Consider the following 23,949-nt stretch of genomic DNA (forward strand, 5'->3'; position numbering starts at 1 on the left):
GAAGCCATAAGATTACACAATAGTTTCTCTTACTACCCCTAAGATGCCCCGTGGCATTAGGATCCTGAATTTCTTATTAGAATAGATTCTTACGTGGCCTCCATAATGGAGGTAACGAAGGAACAATACTAAGAAAGATATCATCAGAATACATTAGCGTTGTTTGAGATCATTTTAACATCCCATAAATTTATCCAAATTTCTGTGTGAACCATAAAATCAACAATAACAATTTCATTTGTTTCAGAAATTACTAATTAATGGATAAATGTTTTCACTGCGGAGTTAGGCTTCGGTACCGTATTACTGTATAATAGATGTGTTGTATTGCTGATTCATTGTATAATTTATTTGTCTTATCATAATGACTGAGTATTTCGGGTTGTCACCATTGTCTGAAAATGAAAATCGTAATGGATAGCCCTTGTTAGCATTGACAGACTCATTTGAATCCTGATAGAGAGATACAAGGTGTTAAATGTGTTTCACGCTAACCCTGTCCTCCATAAAACAATTATTCATTACTATACTATGCGTGGTTACATTTTCATCCAGTCGGAATGTATGGACAGTTAACAGCCTATAAAAGTGTTATTGGCTAGATTATGTGATCATATTCACCCGATCTGGTACTGTGTCATGCAAGGCAGACGGGTCGATGCTCATCGGCCCGCTTGTGTTGCCTGGTGTGTGGATTCACAGTCTGGGCTCCATACCTGGCGCTGCACACCTAGGGTTTCACACCTGGGGGCCCACACCTGGAGGGTCAACACCTGGAGGCCCACACCTGGACATCAACACCATGGGTTCCACACTCCTGGGGGCCCAAACCTGGTCTGCTACCTACATTATCCACCAAATCTTGTCTTCACTATGGCCACTCCGTCCTGTCAGAAATGTTTTCTAAATACAGAAACGTTTGAAGGGAAATAAGGAGTTATGTCATTCATAAGTCCTCCGGTCCCAGATGACAAAGATTCTGAACAGAAAACAATTTAGAAACAAAATATGCAATTAATGTTTTGTATATTGAGATTTTTCTTAAACAAATTGCAAGGAAAAAATATAAGGTATACCAAAATTACATAACAAAACTGTAAGGAAACGTATTTTGCAACATGTGCTATACCAAAGATGCATTCATAAATTTTAAAGTACTGTGCAATCGAAATCCTATCGTATATAGCTAATATTATTACACAGATAAGTTGGGTCTTCATAGTTGGGTCGAGGTTAAGTTTGACGTAAAGGTTGTTTTTGACAATTATTTGTATTTTAACTTGTCCTCGGGCTGTGTTCACACCATCCAGACCCGACCCAAAGACGCAATCATCGATCTTATTATGCTGTTCAGTCAAAATAGGAATTTTCTTAAATAAGACCAATATTATATTAACATATTGTGCATATTTAGGCGTAGGTTAGGTAGGATGTTAGATTCAGTTGGCAATTATTTGTATTTGTGGGTGAAACATTTACAGAGTTGCTATTTTTAATAGAGGTCGTCATCGAAGCATTATTCGGTAAATATTCGAACGTCATCTGTTGTGAGTCGTGTGAAAATGTTTCCCTTTCAAAAAATAGGTGTTTGATTAACGAGTATTTTGCCATTCTTCATAATGACGGGATGATATTATTGAATCAAACTCTCGATTCAATAGCTGAACACAATACCCGTTCATTCAAGCCTCTTGAACGTATTAAACCGTGTCTGTATTTAATTGCCAGTAGCGGAGCCCGTCCTCATACACAAAGACCAAATACTCGTTAATCCAGCCGCTAACCCCTCTGTTTATGAAAGGAAATCCCTTTACTCCCGACTCACAAACAACGTTAGAACAATTCTCGAACAGAGCTTCTCAAACATCTACAATTCGAGTCGCAACTGTGAATGCTTCACCCGCGCAGTATAAAATCCACATAATTATACAAAGAACCTGAAGACCAAACCAATCATCTACACAATCATAATGTATAATAATACTTTATATTTGATGTGATATCGATTTTCAATACACTGTAAGTTTAAATAGATGAAAACGCCTTTGAGCTCGGACGCAGCCTAGACGAGCCTAGCCTGAGGACGAGTTGTAATGGAAGTGTACTAAACGTGGGTATCAAAACACAGTTTCAATTTACCTACGAATATTTAATGCAATCAAGGGCCGGGTTTCACCTAACAAATACCGCTCGAAGACTGATGTGAAATGTTATTAACGCGTGATAGGTGATGATCTATATGATAATGTGTGATGGTGTGTGTGTATAGGACTCTCCCTGTGGTCTGTGGCGGTGGTTGTGGTGGAGGTTGTTGTGGTGGTGGTGGTGTTTGTTGTTGTGGTGGTTGTGGTGGAGGTTGTTGTGGTGGTGGTGGGTTTGTTGTTGTGGTGGTGGTGGTGGTGGTTGTTGTGGTGGTGGTGAGGGATGGGTGGTGATGGTGGTGGTGGTGGTTGTTGTGGTGGTGGTGAGGGATGGGTTGTGGTGGTGGTGGTTGTTGTGGTGGTGGTAGTGGTGAGGGATGGGTGGTGATGGTGGTGGTGGTGGTTGTTGTGGTGGTGGTGGTGGTGAGGGATGGGTGGTGTGGTGGTTGTGAAAGAGATGATGTTTTCAATGTGATGGAGGTAGCAGTTGGTGCTTTAGATTCAGCTGTTCGGAACAAAATGTCCATATAGCACGGGCTATAATGAGCCGTAGTGTGATTGTGAGGAGATTGGTATGATTATTGCAATCCCCGTGACGCGGTGGTAAGACACTCGCCCCGCGCTTCGACAGCGATTTGGTCTGGGCTGGTATCCTGGCAGGGAAGGATTGACTAGGCTCATATCCACTTGTGCTGTTACATTTACCTCCCCATTTTTGGAGGACGAGTTGTATATCCTTAACTGCACGTCTCTGTTCACTCAGCAGTGAATGGGTACCTGATTGTTAAACGATTTGGCGATTCGTATTGCAGGAAAAAATAAGATTAAAGGCCTGCCCGAAACTATTTGATGTGGTGATTGTGAACGGTGTGGTATGTTGATTGTGTTTGATTGGTAGTTGCTAAAACGGCAGTGTTGTGGTTGGAGAGGGTGAGGTAGGATAATTGTGACAATGGTAGTGTGGAGTTTGTGAGGTCGTTAAGTGTTGGTTGTTAGAGGATGCGGGGGTGGTATGGTGGTTGTGAGGGGAGGGGGGGTTGTGAGAGTGGGTTTTGGTGGTTGAGATTGGGTATTGTGATAATTGTATGGGGGTGCTGCTGTGAAGATTATGGACTCAGTGATTGCAATAACTATGATTGTAAAGGAATAGATGTGGTGGTCTGCAGCAGTGACAATATCTGCTTCGTAGGTGGGATGTATTGGTGTAGAGCTGGTGATAGTGGTGTTGTACACACAGAAATCACAACAGCGTGATGCATCATTGATGCATCACGCTATTGTGATTTCTGTGTGTAATGAAGTAAGGACGAAAAGGTAGAACGGCCTATTGGCATAGATCGAGTGCATGGAGGAGTTGTGTAAAACCCTGGTTTGTGTCTTGGAGAGGCTGCAGGATCCAAGTAAGTTCAGTAGAACTTCTGGTTTCAACTCTTTTAAAATGTCGTAGCTCAGTCGGACGTAGGTTCGAATCCTCGTCACGGCCCTTGTGGATTTGTTAAGTGGTGTTGTTATACGCAGTCATTGTGGAGGCATCTTGTGTAAGCTTGCCAGCAAATGTGTGCTTCACATGCTGAGAGTGAAAACGTAAACTAGAATTGAGTATGGATGCCCTTTAAGCTTAATTATGGCGACGATGTAACAAATCTGGCAGGAATAATTTCGAATAATTAAACAATAATACAAAGAAGTTCAGAAGACAAATTATTTTTTTGGGGGGTGAAGGAAAGCGTTGAATTAAATTCTCGATTTTTGTTTTAATTTACATGATACAATCTGAAATGTATTTAACTCGTCAGGTTCGCTTACGATAATAATGCCGGCCAAACGAAGAACGTTGTGCACTGAGTTGCAGAATTTATTCAGTGTGCAAAAGTAAACTATTTAAAACCTCTGTACACATAAGTTTTCTAAACAAGCTTTGATTGTTATTTAGAATCATGTTCTCCAAATTTTAATACTCTTGTTTTAAATAAATGTTTTTCAATGTACCACACCAATACCTTTCTTTATAATTGATTTAAAATTAAAATTAAAAAGAATTACTTTTTTAATTAATGGTTAAGTAATGACTGTTCACAAGCTGCGTATTTATTGTATGAAGTAAATTACCAGCGAGGATAGTTGGAAGTAATATTGTTAGACACAAAAGCAAGCTCGATAAGCTCCCTACTACCCCCTCCCCCCTCCCCCAAAGCTGCGTTGATTCCCATAAAACAGCACTGCAAAAATAGCAGACCAGCTGTAATTACGTGCAAAACGTTTTTGTTAAATATACGTTAGCTTGTTACGACCTTTTTGAGTCAAAATTTCACTTTTAATTAAAATTTGCTCTTTTATTATGATGAATTTAATTTTCAGTGATGAAGTGAGCTATTTCTTTATTGATTATGATATGAGTGATCGCAATGGTGGTGACATTGGTCGTAGAAGTGGTGATGGTGGTCGTAGAAGTAGCGATGTTGGTCGTACAGTATCGATGGTCGTAGAGATGGTGATGGTCATCGTAGGGGTGGTAATTGTGGCACTCATACTTATATATAATGATAGTAGATGATAAAGTGTTGGTAACAGAACTTTTAAAAAATGGCAGAAGAGGTTGTTATCGTAGTGAACAATGTAGTGTGTATGGTAGTTGAGCTTATGATTGAAGTGTCTCATGGTAGTGATGGTGGCAAGATAGAGATGGTTGAGGTGTTTGAAATGCTGGTGGTTGTGGTATGCAATTGGCTGCAGTACCATGGGTGAATCTGGACATAATGTATTTGAGTTGCTTGTGTTAACATAGGTAAGAGTGTTTATAATTGGATGTAGGTTAGGAAGCTGTGTCAGCAGAGGTACAAGTTATCATGGTAGCGGTATGGTTGGTTGTGGTGTCAGTGGCTGTGTTAGCAGCAGTGTCTGATGGGTCTCTATAGTATGAGTTCGCGTGACGGCAACGGGAGCAATATCTATTTGGGTAAATATTCAAAAACTTTCAAAAAGACTTGACAGAGAGTAGATATTAAATTCTAGACGAATAAAACAGAAATTTTCTGTAAAGTGCTAGAGAGAATAATTACGATATTTGAGAAACCTCTATAGAAGCTAAATATCGCAACAGAAGAACAACGTGCACTTAAGAGTGTGAAAGTAGTTCCTGTGTGAAAGGAGTATACACAATGCAAGAGGTAGAAGCCTGAAGCAGAAATGCGTCAAAAATTGTAAGGAAATACTCGTACCCCTATGCTGGTGATCAAGTAAAATGCTCTGAGATAAAAAATGGTAAAAAACATCTCCATCGATAACTTCAAGGGCAGATACAACACAAAAATCTCTAAAGCCATTTAAGTTAAAGAAAAGACTAGTAGGCGTGGCGAAAAGAAGTTTACCTTTTATCACTCCCCAGAGTTTCGTAAGCAGCATAAAATGGACGAGGAGGAAGAAGAGGGGGAAGAGGAAAAAAAGTAGAAGATGGAGGAAGTGGATGTTATCCAAGAGCTGACAAAGAAAGTATATTTACAGCAGAAAGTGAATGAGAAAGGAATTCTATAATCTGTTACGAATGGAAAGTGAAGAAATGCATTGGATTACCCACCCTTGTAATTAGAGCAGCAATACAGCCTCGGATATAATAATGCACATGCTTGGAGCCGTCCAAAGATCATTCTACACAAAATACTGCTAATAGAAGCCGGCCTCACCGATCCAAGTTTATTGTATGAGAACAGTTCACAAAGAACAAACTTTTTTGGTTCTGTTTTTCTGTTAACTTTTAAGTATGTTACATTTGAGTCCGATCCTCTAGCACCAAATTAAATACACAACCAAGTTTTGAAAACAAAATATAACATTGTTTGCAGTCCTAACAGTAAATGAAAGACAACGAAAAAGCTTGAAATTCTCACAAACTTTCAAGATTTTGAGAATTGAGAAGAAATGGTTTACAATTTAAAGTGAGGCTCGCAGTTACTTAACGAATGATTAGGCTACTGAGATCTTTCTACATCTGTTTTCGAGCTAGGAACCTACTTACAACTGCCTCCAAACGTTTTCGAACGACGAAACTAATAAAATACTTTCAACTACTTACAGAATGATTTCAATACTGCCTATAACTGATTTCATACGATAAATCTTCTGAGTACTGAGTACTGAGTACTATGTATCTGCTTTACGAACGAGCAACCGACTGAGAACTGTAATTACTTTGACCTTTAGTATAATCTCTGCGCTTTTTGTGGATTACAAAATATAAAATCATGGAATTAAATCGTATTTAATAAAAGCATCAGCGCAAGTTTTTACCAGGTACCTTCAAACACAACAAAGGAGAGGAGACATTTGCAGATGTGAGGGTGAGTGCCTTTTTCATGGTCCTAAGCACACGGAGAGTGATGGCAGAAGCGATGGCTTAAAACGTCTAAGAGGGATATCTCAATAACCGTAGGAGACAGCTGGCTCAATAAACCAAAAGTGAATAGTCTCTTTGGGTAAATATACTGAGATTATTGGGTTTTATCTTGCATTTGGTTTCTAATCGATATTGCCTCAGGGATAATAACAGTAATAATACATTCTCTCAAGAACTTTTGTTATTTGAAAGGCACGTTAAGGCTGCCTTCTTTATTAAAATGTCACACAATCATTAGCGGCCAGAACCCGGGTCCGGTCGTCAGCTGGTCAAGAGTTAAGAGTAATAATTTAAATGTCCTTCCCAAACGTAGCCACGGGCCTCGGGGCCAGAGATAGCAGGCACAGTGCCACATTCGTTTCTGATTGCATTTATTTATTCTTGGCTACCACCGGTTAGTTAAAATAACCACCAGAATTACCACACACACACACATTATATATATATATATATATATATATATATATATATATATATATATATATATATATATATATATATATATATATATATATATACTGATATATATATATATAGTGAGAAAAGAAACTCTACCTTCGTAATTTAGATCAGTTACAAAATATATTTTTCTTGACAGATTTATGGGTACTAAATATTTTTATCTCCGTCATTACTTCGATTTATAAGCTCCATCACTCCATTCATTTGTCACTCAGATCCGTCCGTTTTACACAAATTTATAACACACACACACACACACACACACGCAGACGCGCACACACACACACACACACACACACACACACACACACACACACACACACACACACACACACACACACACACACACACACACACACGGTACAATGACTGTAATTTGCGCAGTAATATTTCAGGAGGACGACGCAGAGGGGAGTATTGGTTGGACGGCGGCTGTGTTGTGGGAGTACTTTATGTGGTGGTAATGTGTGGTCGGATGTTGTTATGCTCTTCCAGCTTCTGTTTACAGTCCCTCTTATCCGAAGATTCTTTCCATTATCTCACAGAATGACGCTAGTTAATGCGACATAATTGTTCAATTCTTGTGCAACAGGCATATGTTTTGATTTGTAGCACAAGCTTATGACTGTGCCTCTTCACTCTGAAGCCTCAATCCTCTCTGTATATGAGTGCATATGTAACTAGAGAGAAACAGATGAAAAAGGGTTGCATACTCTGAATTGTGGAAATTCCAAGGTATGACAAGGCATGATGAAGGTAACTACATCATTAAGAGAAACCTTACTGCTGCTCAGTGTCCAGCAGAGAGAGAGCCGTGTTTTTCTAATATCTCATAATTTGCTCTCCCTGCTAATCAATATGATTGAATTACATTATGCCCATTGAGGAACAACATCCGTGTCTACCTCGACAGACACCAATATTACTTTCACTTCAGGTCGAGTTCAATAAATACAGGGAAATACGGCACTGATAAAACTAAGTTTTTTTTTCGAAACTGAGACCCTAGGTCTAAGGTGAGAAGGGGGATAGGATCTTTCTCAGGGATCTGGGTATAAGGTTCATTGAAAGGAGAGCCAGAGCAGCTACATTTCTTTCCAGGTTCCTCAGTGTGGCAATATATATATATATATATATATATATATATATATATATATATATATATATATATATATATATATATATATATATATACATCAAAGTATATCGCCTATATTTTATAAGCACTATTCCATTCCTCCGTCCTATCCCAAATCCTTAGCCTCATAGCCTCATCCCTTCCAAGTGCTATATAGTCGTAATGACTTAGTGCTTTCTCTTGATGATTATCTTACCTTACCCTGCAAACATACACCAGACAACATACACCAGATAACATACACCAGGTCACCATAAATCCATCAAAATACAATCGCCGCCAATATTTACTCGCCAACATACACCCGCCAACATAGAGCAAGCCAACAATATATTGATCTCACTATAGTATTAATAAAACTCCGCGTCGTTTATCACTGGTAATGCGTAGCTCGCCCACCTCCTGAGATATTACCATAAACCTCAGCTCATATCGCAAGATCAAACATTAAGTTTCTGCCGTCTAGATGGTGAAATTTCCACCATCCGTATGTCGAATTTCCTAAATACAGATGTGAACTTTTTGCCGTCCAATTGGTTAAGTTTCTGTCGTCCAGGTGAAGTTTCTGCATTCCATAAAGCGAAGTTTCTGCTGTTCAGATGGCTATGTTTCTTCCATTCATAGATATGTGTTTTGTATGGGAACTTGAGCACAATATACTATTTATGTGAACATAAGTAGTATAGTTAGCTTCGTTCTCGACTCACAATCAGGTTTCTCGGTTTCGATTCCCGTGATGGACAAAAATGGTTGGGCATGTTTCCTTTCGCAGAATACTCATGTTCACCCCAGCAGTAAATAGGTACCCGGGAGTTAGGAAATTGTTTTATGGTAGCATTCTGGGGAGGGTCAGTAGTTCGACCTTGGGGTAGGACCTCAATACAAGTTTAAAGTGTATATATATATATATATATATATATATATATATATATATATATATATATATATATATATATATATATATATATATATATATATATATAGGGGGGTACCACCACTGGTGCAATTATAGGGACCCACAGCCTCATATATATATATATATATATAGAGAGAGAGAGAGAGAGAGAGAGAGAGAGAGAGAGAGAGAGAGAGAGAGAGAGAGAGAGAGAGAGAGAGAGAGAGAGAGAGAGAGAGAGAGAGAGTTGTTCTGATATTACGACTTTTACTGATGTTAAACATCTTAATGTTTAAGCTCTTCGGATCGGCAGTTTCGGTACGCCCCTTCTTCGTCATCAACAGTTTTCAGATACCTTTATTCTTCCACTTTGTTGAAACGCATTCCAGAAATGTTTCTCTTGGCGAAAATAACCTGCAATATGACCTTTGAGAATTCACACAGTAACAAGAGAAAGTTTAAACGAGGAGACGAAAGCCTTGAGAACGTGTGAGAGGTCTGTAGCTCCGCTGAGACCGATTACGTCCCTCGTGACAATTCTAGTCATGGGTCAGATCCATTTAACTATTGTTAGTTTAAATACTGAAGTCAACTTTGCACCAGGATAAACGTGAGCCGAGTCTCAACCAATCACTACGCGCCCCCTGCAGGCAGCAAGGGACTGTGAATCACCTGAAGTGTTGGGGAACTATACAGTAGTTGGCGTCTGAAATGGGGAGCCAAGTTCCTAGATGTGTTTCAAGAATTTCGTATGACAGATACGTAACTGAAAATGATGAAGTATTTTGTTATAAAATTTGTGATGAAAATTTTTCATTAACTAAATCATTATTCATATTGACAGTTCTCAAAATTCTGCATAAACAGCCATCGCTGTTAAAAATTTTATCTAAAAAGAAATAATAAAATACGCTGATATATTATTAATCCTGATATATTATTTCAGTTGAAGAACTGAAATAACGTTACGAGGTTATGCGGTGGCCAGTCACGTCAAAACTACGTGGTCCCAGGTTTGAGTCTCGGGCAGGGTGAGACGTTTTTGCATATTTCCTTACAATTATATATCTCTATTTAACAGTAAATAGGTTCCTGGAGAGCTAGGCAGCTGCTGAACAAATCCACAAGGGCCGTGACGAGGATTCGAATCTGCGTCCGAGAGCATCCCAGACGCTGTGCTTAATCGACTGAGCTACGACATGGTCAAAAGAGCTGTGTTAGGCAGCTGCTGTTGTTTGTATCCTGGGGAAGGTCACTTATTTGGCTTGGATATATATATATATATATATATATATATATATATATATATATATATATATATATATATATATATATATATATATATATATATATATATGTACATATATATATATATATATATATATATATATATATATATGTATATATATATATATATATATATATATATATATATATATATATATATATATATATATATATACAACTTTAGAACACTTTCCCACCAGGAGACTCGAACCCTAGCCAGCACAGAAGCCTTCCAGCAACTGGCATAACAGGTACGCCTTAACCCACTCCACCACCTGCTCAGACCCTTAAAAGAGATGGTAATTTCGGAGTATTTATACACTCCAAAGATATACCACCTCCCAAGAGCACTAGAGCAAGTGAGGGGTCATTTTTACGTTTTTTCATCCAGTCCCTGTTAATATGGGAGAACACTGTGTCTATGCTTAAGGCACAACTCTCCTAAACACGAGAGTGAAGTATACAACTTTAGAACACTTTCCCACCAGGAGACTCGAACCCTAGCCAGCACAGAAGCCTTCCAGCAACTGGCATAACAGGTACGCCTTAACCCACTCCACCACCTGCTCAGACCCTTAAAAGAGATGGTAATTTCGGAGTATATATATATATATATATATATATATATATATATATATATATATATATATATATATATATATATATATATATATATATATATATATATATATATGACAGTGTCAGACCACGGAGGAAGAATTGAAACAGGAATTTCCTTAAGTACTTTCATATATTAATACATCTTCAGAAGGAATTCATTCCTTCTGAAGATGTATTAATATACGAAAGTACTTAAGGAAATTATTGTTTCAATTCTTCCTCCGTGGTCTGACACTGTCACATTTTTCATCACGTGTTAATTTTCGTGATTTACACACACACACACACACACACACACACACACACACACACACACACACACACACACACACACACACACACACACATATATATATATGTTAATATATATATATATATATATATATATATATATATATATATATATATATATATATATATATATATATATATATATATATATATATTTATTTATTTTACCCCTTAATTTTTTTCTATGCCATTTTTTCGTTTGGCAACCCGCTGAATTTTCCGTTTTTATCGTCATTGTTTTTTTTTGTTTTTGTTATAGAGCGACTCTCCTTCTACCTGCAGATCCATTAGTCAGGAAATGCGTTTCAGCGATTTCGAATTTATGCTTTCAGAATTCACATTGAAGTCTCACATTTTACAATGCAATTGGTCGCACTTTCCGGGGGAAAATACCCCTCTATAAATTTTTTAGATTAAGTCTCTCGTCTTGCTCTCTCACTTTCCTTCTCTTCCTCTCTTTCCGTCATATTCACGCTCTCTGTTCATCTCTCACTCTCTCTTTTTTTCGTCTCTCTCTCTCTCTCTCTCTCCCTCTCTCTCTAATTCTCCTTAAAACCATATTAACGTGTAAATTTAAATTGCAATTTCTAAATGTATATCTTTCAATAGGACGTGGCGTGGATGGTGTAGAGCCCAACATCCTTGACGCGCAAGACCAGGTAATTATCTAACTTTTAATCATATTGCATAAAATTCTCACTGCTCGAATAACTAAGATCACTTTCCAATAACCTCCTCTTAGACCAAGTCCACTACGGGCTCACCATAGCCCGTGCTACTTGCAACACTAGTTCCGAGTAGGTGAATCTAAAACAACATCCTCTTAGAAGTACAAAAATAAATTTCTCCTTGTTAAAACCTATGATTCGTCCTATACACAGTGTCCTTCGGAGAAGCCCCTTTCTATCCTTTAATCGACTGGGCTTCCTATTGAGGAGTCTCAGACTATCCTCCCTTGCAGGATATGCGTCTCATAAGTTCAGCTGTATCATCTAGGATACAGGAGTTCAGTTGTTACAATCCCTTCGTCCTCTCCACAAAAGACGAAATAACTGTGTCCAGTCTGTCAATCTCTACACGTCTTGCAGGGTTTAGGATGATCTAATCACAATAAACGCATGCAATTTTCGTGGAGTCAAGTATGAGATAATTGGTGTGTTTCCCATAGTTTTTTGAGTACTCTGTAATAATATTTGAGAGAAGGGGGAGAGAAAGTTTCAGGAGAGAGATGAGGTGAGGCTGTAGGTCAGACGGGGAAGAGGGCGTAAGAAGGAGAGGGAGAAGGGGTGAGGGTGGGAAAATAGAGGAGATGGGAGATAAGAGAGGTAAGAAATGAACTAAACCCCTGAAACACTCTCCCGCCCCTCTCTCTCCCCATGGGGAAGAGAGAGGGGAAGGGGTGGAAGTGAAGAGGGGGTAAATAGGGGAAGCGTGAAGAAAGATGGAGGAAGAGGACCGATATGGGGAAATTGGAGAGATATAGACTACCCCGAGCACCGCTGGGTAGCAACTGTTTATAACACACCCTTTTTATCTCTCGTTTTTGTACACCTGGTCCAACACCGAATAATGAATCGAAATATATCATAATAGTGTTCCACACGGGCTCATCATAGCCTGTGTTACTTGGAACTTTTTGTTTCAAGTCGCAAACCTTAAACAACATAGTGTTCCATTTTCTAATTATGTTAATCCCTGATCACTTAAACCAACATAGATAACTAATTATTAATTTTTCATAACCAAAAGCTAAAAAAATCAATTACATTCCTTTTTGGTTCCTCTTGTTATACCATCATGATTCAATTTGATAAGACCGTGATATCTTCCCGCTGCTTCTAGCGCATACCATTACAGATAACATGTGGTTTTGCAAAGCATGGCCAATTTTCTCGACCTACTTCCAACAGCCTCTCTATGCTCACCAAACACTCCCAGCCCCAGACCATTCAAGATCAAGGTGGCTCGCCTCAGAGCATTCGGCTGTGAGATTCGCCACCAACTGCAGCATTAATTTGCAAATTTCTGGCTGGCGAGCAGGAAGGTTTCAGCCCCCACCGCTCACCACCCACCTCACTGCCTGCGCTACAGTACGTTAATATGGTCAAAGGCGTGTATATATATGTGTATGTGTGTGTGTGTGTTTCTAATGCCTAAGCTAAACCTGCAGATTCCTGCAGCTAAACACCTAGGTGAGTCCTGAAGGAACACAGTCGCTCCTGAGAAAGAACCCGAACGGAACCACATTCCTCCTTATTCCTCCCTCCCCAATATTGGATCATCATGTTTGGCATTACTCTCTCTCCAATATTCTCTTCATTTCACCCTCGCCTACGACATTCTTTGCATCATTAAATATTTGTCGTGCTTCGTCGCCGCGCGCTTGTTACTTTCAGAAATCATGAAATAGAAACTTGGTTTTGGTATGGAATACATCACGTTATTGGTGAGGTGTGTCTGCTAAATTCTTAATTTCCAGTTTTGTCAAGTGAAAATGGTTACAGTGATGGGATGACAGAGGGATGGTAGTTGTTGGAGAAGATGGGAGAGATGTGTGTGTGTGTGTGTGTGTGTGTGTGTGTGTGTGTGTGTGTGTGTGTGTGTGTGTGTGTGTGTGTGTGTGTGTGTGTGTGTGTGTGATCAAGCTGGATTTTTAAATTCAGCAGTGTTTTGGCAGTCACGGCTTCGGTGGGTAGGCGGTTCGAAGGGTTTATAACGCTATGGGTAAAATAGCATCTTCCGTTTTCTGTTACATGTGAACTTTTGAAGAAGTTGTCCTGATCAGTATCCCCCAAACTGTTCAGTATTTTAAAGGTTTTGGTGAGATCAGCCCTGTCATGTCTGGTTTGCAGTGTCAGTACATGGACCCGACGATATACAGGTCTCTCTCTTTCTCCCTCTCTCTCGTGCTTTCCCTCCTTCCCATTGACGTTTCTTCCGTTCCCCTCTCTCTCCCTTCTTCCCTCTCGTTCTCACTCTCTTTCCCACCTCATAGGTTCAACGAAGTGGAGAAAGACACGAGAAAAGAGTTGAGGAAAATTATTTTATTTTTAGAATTATAGTAAGTGAATTGAAAGATAAGATATTGAATGACTGAAAGAACAGGAACCATGAAATTTTGAAGACGACAAGATGAAATAATCCCAAGTCAAAATTCCTTAATTCAGAAGAGTAGCAGGACATCTTGAGTAAGGGGTCGTCCATCTTCTCTACTCTTGCTCTACAAACCAATAGAATACTTGATAAAAACACACACATACACGAAATCTCACAACACGAGTCCGCACCCCAAAAAATCAATTGCAAACATCCAATGTAATAGATTGGTCGTGTGGTCTTGGGAAGAAAGGATCGTTCCATCCCCGGAACCCTGGGCTGCCTCCTAAAGATGGATCTTTACACCAATGACTGACGTGTGCTGGAAGCCAAAAAACTCTACCGCACACCCTAACCCCTAATAAACAACTGGGATTATGTATGTGTATGCAGACAGCGTCTTGGCAGGGAGAGAACACGAGGGAGCGATGACACCCCATGAGAGAGGATGGGTCGTACACCAGCAACGTCCTGACAGGGCGTCGAAACGTGTACTGCTCAGTTTGATGTGCTTTGTGGATTTGAGCTTCAGCTCTCTGGGTCCGTATCTCAACCTTTAATAGACTGATGTACAGGATCATGAGCCTCTGGTCTCGGTCATATCCTCATCTGCAGATGAGTATGAAACCTAAATGGCTCTTCATTTCTTATCACATTTCGTTGTGCCATAAAACGTTATGAAAAGTGGGCCACTTTATGAAGAAATGCTGTACAATAATTAGACTAAACAACAGCATTTGTGCAATATTGCATATTTTAATATGTCGAAAGGAAAGCGTACACATAGTAGGTAGCAACCATTATAACCAGTAATCGTTGCAACCACCAAACATTGCATCTAGGAAGGATTTAAAGCAGAGCTTTGGACAATAATTCCAGCTCTGCACTGAACAAAGTACTCATGAGTGTGGGAAAGCACTCACCTCATTGTCGAGTAGTTGTTATGAATTCCGAGGCAAACAAAAGTTTGGGGCATAATGAGAGGGTTGTGTAAGAACTTTGTGGGTGTTTATTCGAAGCCTGGTGAACGTTTAATGTGGACACTGTAAAGAGGAAAATGGACACTGTAGAATTTCGGATCATAAAATATAAACTATTGTTGCATAAAACATAAACTATATATTTCAGTGTTATATAAAGGTTTGCTGTATCCAGTAACAAGTGCGTTAGAGGCAATGTCCCTCTCTCGGGTGACGCTTTATCCTTTGCCTCAAAAGTAGTTGTGTGTGTGTGTTCTCACCTATTTGTGTTTGAAAAAAAGTTCTTTCTAACGTCCCTGTGGTTCATGTGAGTGCTCAGTTTCCACCTGTGTCCCCTTGTTCGCGTTCCACCAGTGTTGAAAAGTTTATCTTTGTCTACCCTGTCGATTCCCCTGAGGATTTTGTAGGTAGTGATCATGTCTCCACTTACTCTTATAACGCATATAACTTACTCTTATACGCACACACATATATGTGCGTATGTGTGTGTGTGTGTGCCGCGCGCACGCGCGCGTGTGTGTATATGTGGTTGTGTGTGTGGAAGGGGGGGGGGGGGCTGCACCTATTTTTCCCTTGCGGAACTAATTTGAAGTTGGACGCGTTGTAGAGTTAATATTTATTTATTTTAAAACCAAGAAATTTGCACTATAATCTTGCCACATGGCTTTCGAACTTTTCTGAGTGCGAAGTTAACTCCAAAAATGGAAATAGGTTCGTCATGTTTATGCAAAAATTCTTCACTTTTTAATTTTCTGGAGTAAAAATTTTTTGTACTTGGTCACCTTTCACCCGTCGCCTTCAGCACTAACCAACAATTTTCCAAGAAGAAAATAATGAAGAACTTGTTTTTATTTAAACAATAAAAACTGGCTGAATTTATATTGTAGGATAAAGTCAATGTTGAAATATCTACTTTTTTGGGGAAATATTTGTGGTAAGAGAAACGCCGAGTCGTCCGTGTAAGTTCGAGCAGGTCAAGTGAGGGACTTGCTTCCCTCACGCTTTTGCGACTTTAGAAAAACACACAAGCAATGGTCTAGTTTATGGGGACAGGTCGAGGCGAGAAGCTGCCTGTAGCACTTCCTGTTGCAGGCGCAGCAGGAGTTGTGGTCGAGCAAATACGGTAGAAGTGTGCCAGAAAAGTGAGAGTGAGGTTGGAAGGGAGTGGCCATCATCCTTGGCCAATAGTGTGTGTGTGTGTACTTACTATTTGTGCCTGCAGGATCGAGCTGTTAGCTCTTGAACTCCGCCTTTCTAACTGTTGGTTGTCTAACGAATCCCGATCTATTTATCGTCTATAACATCTACGTACTCACACACACACACATCCCCTACAGGCATGTGTGTGGACTCTCCTAATTGTATTCACCTAACTGTGCCTGTAAAAGTTGAGCTTCGGCTCTTTGTCCCACCACTCAACTGTCAATCAACTCAGCTTACAACTGTGTCCCATGTGCGAGTGCCATCCGTATTAAATAGTCTTTGTTTCATCTTCCTCTCCGTTTACTTTGATTGGTTCCCAACTCTTGGGTTGCATATTAGAGTACTGGGCTCACGTAGGTATTATACATGTCTCTGAAGATTCAATTTTATAGTTTTTAAAGCAACTTGGAATGTTATCTGACATGAGGTATCACGTTCACAATGTGCTATCCTTGAGCTGCTTCAATTTTCTCTAACAATTCCCATGTTTTTCATAAGTTTGCACTGAAATTAGTCAACCTTTCTCCACACTTTATCAGTAGTTTCTCTATGTCAGGGTGAAATAACCTGTTCACCTCCGTTCTTGTTCTTCTAATCAGTATTGTATCTTATGAACACATCAACAAGATTCATTCACTTGCTATGCTAAGATCGTTCACTTCTATCCTCAGACAAAATGATTATGCTGACTGTGTGTAAATAAATCACACGATGAAATGAGTGAAACAAATATGAGAGGAAATTACTTTAGCTATCCAATGTATATTTTAACACTGCTTTATAATCGACTTAACTAGCAATGAAGAAAGAGAAAGAGAGAGAGAGAGAGAGAGAGAGAGAGAGAGAGAGAGAGAGAGAGAGAGAGAGAGAGAGAGAGAGAGAGAGAGAGAGAGAGAGAAAGAAAGAGAGAGAAAGAGAGAGAGAGAGAGAGAGAGAGAGAGAGAGAGAGAGAGAGAGAGAGAGAGAGAGAGAGAGAGAGAGAGAGAGAGAGAGAGAGAGAGAGAGAGAGAGAGAGAGAGATGTAAACTCTAAAAGGTGGAAGAGGATCAGGTACATGAAACACAGAGTAAAGGTTACAAAAAAAAAAAGATGAAAACTTTTTGATCGCCTCAGATACCATATCAATTGCAATTCTCTAATTTTCTTAATGAGCTCATTTACCATTTTTTTTAAACCGGTACAATGATTATGGTTTATAAGATATATAGATAATTAATCTATTGAAGGCCGTAGATGTCACTGACTAGTTTCTTAGTTCATATCCATTACAAATTTCCATATCAGAAACTCATTAGAAAGTGTTCGTATAAGAGACATTTCCCTGAAACTTTGAGCATTTCGCTGCGCTCTATTATGCAAGACTTATAACTGGTTTTAACAGCTTTTTGTAAATTCTGTAAATGAGAGAGAGAGAGAGAGAGAGAGAGAGAGAGAGAGAGAGAGAGAGAGAGAGAGAGAGAGAGAGAGAGAGAGAGAGAGAGAGACAGAGAGAGAGAGAGAGAGACAGAGAGAGAGAGAGAGAGACAGAGACAAAGAGAGAGAGAGACAGAGAGACAGAGAGAGAGACAGAGAGACAGAGAGAGAGATAATCACTTGGGAGGGTATATGTTTGGAGAGATAGGGAGGGTTTGTGTTGGGAGACATAGAAGATAGGTAGGTAGGGAATGTGTAAGGGGGAAGATGGGTAGGGTGTGTGTGGGGAGAGAGAGGGGAGTTTGCGTGGGGAAGATGGAGACAGGGTCTGTATTTACCACCCGTTACTGTCCTTCCCGATCAACAACACTTGCCCAAGGGTCAACAAGAGCTCTGGATCAACAACAGCTCAACCCAAACAGGCGAGTAACTACTGTCGTCTGCTCAATACAGTTACAATGAGGCCTGGGTTTTCGCCCAATTTAAATATATTAGTGAAAATCAAATAAAACGAGAATTAATGCTGCCAAGAGAACTAGATATTTCCCTTAGAATGAAACTCTAAGAAGAGACATAAATTTGGATTCCACACAACACCACCACCACCGTCTTCGCACAGCACAACCCTCCCCTGTCTCAACACCATCACAAGCCCAGGAGCTAAATTTCGCCCTGTAAAACATATCGTAGGTGATAAATGTAGATGATTATACAGAGGCACACACACACACACGACCAAATTTGTAGATATAAATGTATGTGCACTCGTATTTATACACACACATCCGTACGCAAATACATGCACATAACGTAGAGAAATACACGCATACATAGATCAAATCGCCTACATGAGACCGGTCAAAGGTTATTCTCCACATTATGGTCCCCCCCCCCCCCACCTCTATAAGCATCTAAAGAAACTGGAAAAGCGAAAGATGTTTGCAACAAGGTTCGACCCCATAATTACGAGGAGTGGAATATGAAGAATATATACACATCTAGCAAGCCACATGCCCAAGTATCGTCGAGTACGAGAGAGGTTTTGCGTTTTGATGAGTGAATAGGTGGAATCAGGAGCCTCTCCCACCTTCTATCCTCAGACGCGAGATGTACGAGCAGTGGTGTTGGAGGAAGCCGACACGAATAGCGGGTAGTGAAGCAGTGGCACTTACCTGGGATGAGTCTGCCTGCTGGAGGCGAGATGTAACCGGGAGAAATATGTCATCTCTGCCAGGAATGGAAATCTTGAAGATAATTTCGTGTCTGGGCTTAGGCTGTGACTGCACGTAATGACAGGAATTGAAGGTGGTGGCTGGTGTTCCAGCTCGGAACTTTATATTATCTTCAGGCTGCAAATCTAAGAGGAGGCTTGAATTTCGTGTGTCGAGTAAACTCCGGATAGTGTATGTAATTCTTGCGGGTGACTGGAAGCTTGAATTGTGGTTCTAATTCCGTGTGTAACGTTCATCTCCATCTCATTGCTAGAGTCCTAGAAAGCGTCTTGTAACTATTGAGGTCGGGAGATTGCCTGGAACTAAAGGTGGTGGCTGGAGTCCAAGAGTGTACACAAACACACACACACACACACACACACACACACACACACACACACACACACACACACACGCGCGCGCACACGCACACGCACACGCACACGCACGCACACACACACACACAAACACACACACACGCGCTTTACACTGCCTACGTAAGGCCAGTCTTAGAGTATGCCGCCTCATCATGGAGTCCCCATCTGAAGAAGCATATAATGAAACTGGAAAAGGTTCATAGGTTTGCAACGAGACTCGTCCCAGAGCTACGAGGGATGGGGTATGAGGAGCGCCTGAGGGAACTGTGCCTTACGACACTAGAAAGAAGAAGGGAGAGGGGGGACATGATAGGAACGTATAAGATACTCAGAGGGATTGACAGAGTGGACATAGACGAAATGTTCACACGGAATAGTAACAGAACGAGAGGACATGGATGGAAGCTTGAAACTCAGATGAGTCACAGAGATGTTAGGAAGTTTTCTTTTAGCGTGAGAGTAGTGGGAAAATGGAATGCACTTCAGGAACAGGTTGTGGAAGCAAATACTATTCATAATTTTAAAACCAGGTATGATAGGGAAATGGGACAGGAGTCATTGCTGTAAACAACCGATGCTCGAAAGGCGGGATCCAGGAGTCAATGCTCGATCCTGCAGACACAACTAGGTGAGTACAACTAGGTGAGTACACACACACACACACACACACACACAAACACACACACACACACACACACACACACACACACACACACACACACACAACGATGTTAGAAAAGGTTCAGAGGTATGCCACCTGCCTAGTCCCCGAGCTGAGCCCCGAGGAAACGTTACTGGAACTGAACCTCACGATACTGGAAGACAGAAAAGTTAGAGAAGACATGATCACTATCTATAAAACTATCAGAGGAATTGACAGGGTAGATAATGATTGTTTAATAAGAGCGGTACGCGAACAAGGGGAGACAAGTGGAAACGTAGTACCCAGACGAGCCACAGGGACGCTAGAAAGAACTTTTTCACTGTCAGAGTAGTTAACAGATGGAATGCATTAGGTGGTGGAGGCAGACTCTATATACAGTTTCATATGCAGATATGATAAAAGCCCAGTAGGCTCAGGAATCTGTACACCAGTTGAATGACAGTTGAGAAGCGGGACCAGAGAGACAGCACAATACCCGCAAGCAACACTAGGTGAGTACACACACACACACAAATAAAAAACTATTCACACACATGCACACACAAAAAATATTCACACACAGACACGCACAAATACAAAAGCCTGCACAAGCGAAGGCCCCCCCCCCCCAACAAAGGAAAAAATAGGCTTTTTACCGTGAATATAATGCGTTCCTAAAAACTGCAGAAATTGAATTGATTGCCACAAGGCAAGATCTGACCCGTATCGTATATCTTGGAGCAGAGGGCACACAGCTCCGAATGGACAGGACTGAATTTAGATAACTGGCCATTAAAGGTCCATTTCCAGGAGAGCAGCCACGCCTCTCAAAGAAGTTGGTCTGGCTCTGGAGAATCTGATTTCTTTTAATGGATTTCCCATAACACCAGAGATTGGCCTTGTGATAGTCGTAGTGGAAAGATTCTTGGCACGACAACATTCATGCCTAAAGCTGTTATTGACAGAGTTCCGTAAAAGACAAACAGGAAACGAGAAAGATAGTGTGTGTGTGTGTGTTTGTGTGTGTGTGTGTGTGTGTGTGTGTGTGTGTGTGTGTGTGTGTGTGTGTGTGTGTGTGTGTGTGTGTGTGTGTTATGGAAAAAAAACTTCTTCCTTCAGAGAGAACCAAGTCGTATGTAATCCTGATATCAAAAAACTTGTCTCAAACTTGTGGAAGTCAGCTGGTAGCCGCCACACATCTAACTTTTGCATAAGTTAATTTACAACTGCAAACATGTTGTCTAAGTCAATTTAAGTATTCTTTCTTTTTATATATATATATATATATATATATATATATATATATATATATATATATATATATATATATATATATATAAAGAGGATGCAAGACAATACTTAAATCAGCTTAAATCTACTATACACAATTGACCAGATGGGTAAAGTCGGTGATTCTTGCACGACTCTTCTTTATATCTCTGATATTCTAGTTCACATTGGGAAGGAAGCTGGTAAATTTACACAACAAAATTCATCTTAAATTCTTATTGTACGTGATGCTTAGTTTTAAATGAAACATTTTGATGAAGCTCTCTTCAACATGTTCGGAGGCAGAGGGAAAGTGAGTATATATACTAACACGATTCACATTAATCAGACTTGTTGAAATAGGTGAGATGTTACAAATTCGAGGGTGGATTGGGTCGACGTGTAGGGGTAATTTAGCTCTTCTGTCCAGTTTCCGGAGAGAACGTGACACTTTTTGTGAGCTTTCTGTTGATAGTTTTAAATTATTGTATTAGTAGCTCTTTGATTATGTCTAATTACTATTGTAATAGAATCAGTAGATTATTTTATTGTGTGTGTGTGTGTATACACCTTTATTTCTACCTGCAGGAGCGATCATTTAGCTCTTGAACGTTGCCTTTCTATTCACTGGCTCTCTACTGCAATGACTCTTGCCTTATTCATCAATCAAATCTACATATAAATTATGAATGTAATTGGCTGCAACAACAGCCAACTTCATTCCATTTTCCTATTTCTCTTACTCTAAAATAAAACTTCCTAACATTATGACTCATCTGATTCTCAAGCTTCCATCTATGCAATCCCGTTGTGAACATACGTATTTTTAACAATTCTTTTGTAAATGTGTGTGTGTGTGTGTGTGTGTGTGTGTGTGTGTGTGTGTGTGTGTGTGTGTGTGTGTGTGTGTGTGTGTGTGTGTGTGTGTGTGTGTGTGTGGGTGCGTGAGGGCCCTTGTCTGCCGTGGAGATTGTTACATGTATCTAAGAGGCATCTCGGACTCTCTTAGGAAAGCAGCCATCAGAAAACTTTCCCCATTAGCAGTTTCATCGTTACCCAAGACCAAAATTCTCGCCAAAAGATATATGTTGATCAATATGATAAAGCCGTAAAATATAAATCAAGAGGCGATATCTCAACTATATATCATATTATAGAGTTTAGCTGTTACAGGAAATGAATCACTGAACCCAATCAAATGAATCACAGCCAAATGAATTTATTAATTGAGGTAGCCACTCAGGCGAGGGAGATAAAGAGTGCAAGCTTCCATTAAAAAAAATATGAAAGGAGTTGTTTGAGTCATTCAAGTAGGTGAGAAACTCACGTCACTGCTTCCCTACTACCTCCACACTACCTCCCACACTTCCACCCACACACCAACGACCTCACTAAGAGCAGAGCGTCGCTAGACTGCCTGCCATGGTCCCGCCCCTCGTTAGAGACACTAATGGCAGCGAAAGTTAAATGACCAAGTTTTAGAAGCATCTCTCTGGTCTAAATATTGTAGGAGGGGGAGACAAACTTGCCGGCTTGTGGAGGCTTCAGATTACTCACAAGATGTGGGGTATACATGTGGTATGAAATCTTCTACCGTCAGAAACCACTATTCGTTACCTACTCCTGAGTTTCCTAATCTTGGAGCGTGCGTGTACTCAGCCTGGAATTTAATTTTCCTTGGCGATGTTCTTAGTAGCCAAGTTTTGACCTCTAATAGAAGAAGGGATTAAGTAGACCAGGGAGCTGGGATTGGTGGACCAGGAAGAGGAGACTGGTAAACGAGTGGAAGGGAAGAGGGAAGGGAAGAGGGAAGCGAACAGTGGACAAAGGGGGAACGGAGAAGTAGACTAGGGAAGAGTAGAGATGAACAAAAGGGAAAGAAAATGAAGGCTCGAGAGCACAAGAGACGTGGACAAGGGGAAGGGGAGAGGTGCACCAAAAATTGGCGTTATCTCATATATAAATTAATGTCATTTTATAATAGCATTGTATGCATATTTAGGCCGAGATCTGGGGTAGGTTAGGTGCTAAGGTTCCGTTAGCAATTATCTACATTTGTAGGGCATGTGTCCAGCAAATACGTAGTTCAACCTAATATATGAGTTGTTACGAACAGTGAGCTACAACCTCTACAGAAGGGAGTTTTTTTTATATAAGCATTTCAAGTTTCCATGTGGAAAAATTTGTTTGGGGACTAAGTATAGGACGCAAGGAGTTATGTACATAAGATTGTTTATCTATCGTGTATTTACCAATTTTCCTTTGCCAATTTTGTCCTCTGTTTTTCTCTAATTGTTGTATTGCTCTGTTTATCGGACTGTAAGCCACGTGTCTACCTATCATGCATATATATTAGCTGGTAAAGGTAAAGAATACATTTATATGTAAACGATGGAAATGGTAGTAGGTGATTATTAACTAGAATTTATATACATGCATATATACAACAAAGATCACAAAAACACTGATTCAAGTATGCAGAAAATCACATATGAAAAATTAGAGAATGCTGAACGCGTTTTCAGCTCAATT

This window comes from Procambarus clarkii, chromosome 60 (assembly GCF_040958095.1).
Source record: "Procambarus clarkii isolate CNS0578487 chromosome 60, FALCON_Pclarkii_2.0, whole genome shotgun sequence".
In the NCBI taxonomy this organism is placed as follows: Eukaryota; Metazoa; Arthropoda; class Malacostraca; order Decapoda; family Cambaridae; genus Procambarus; species Procambarus clarkii.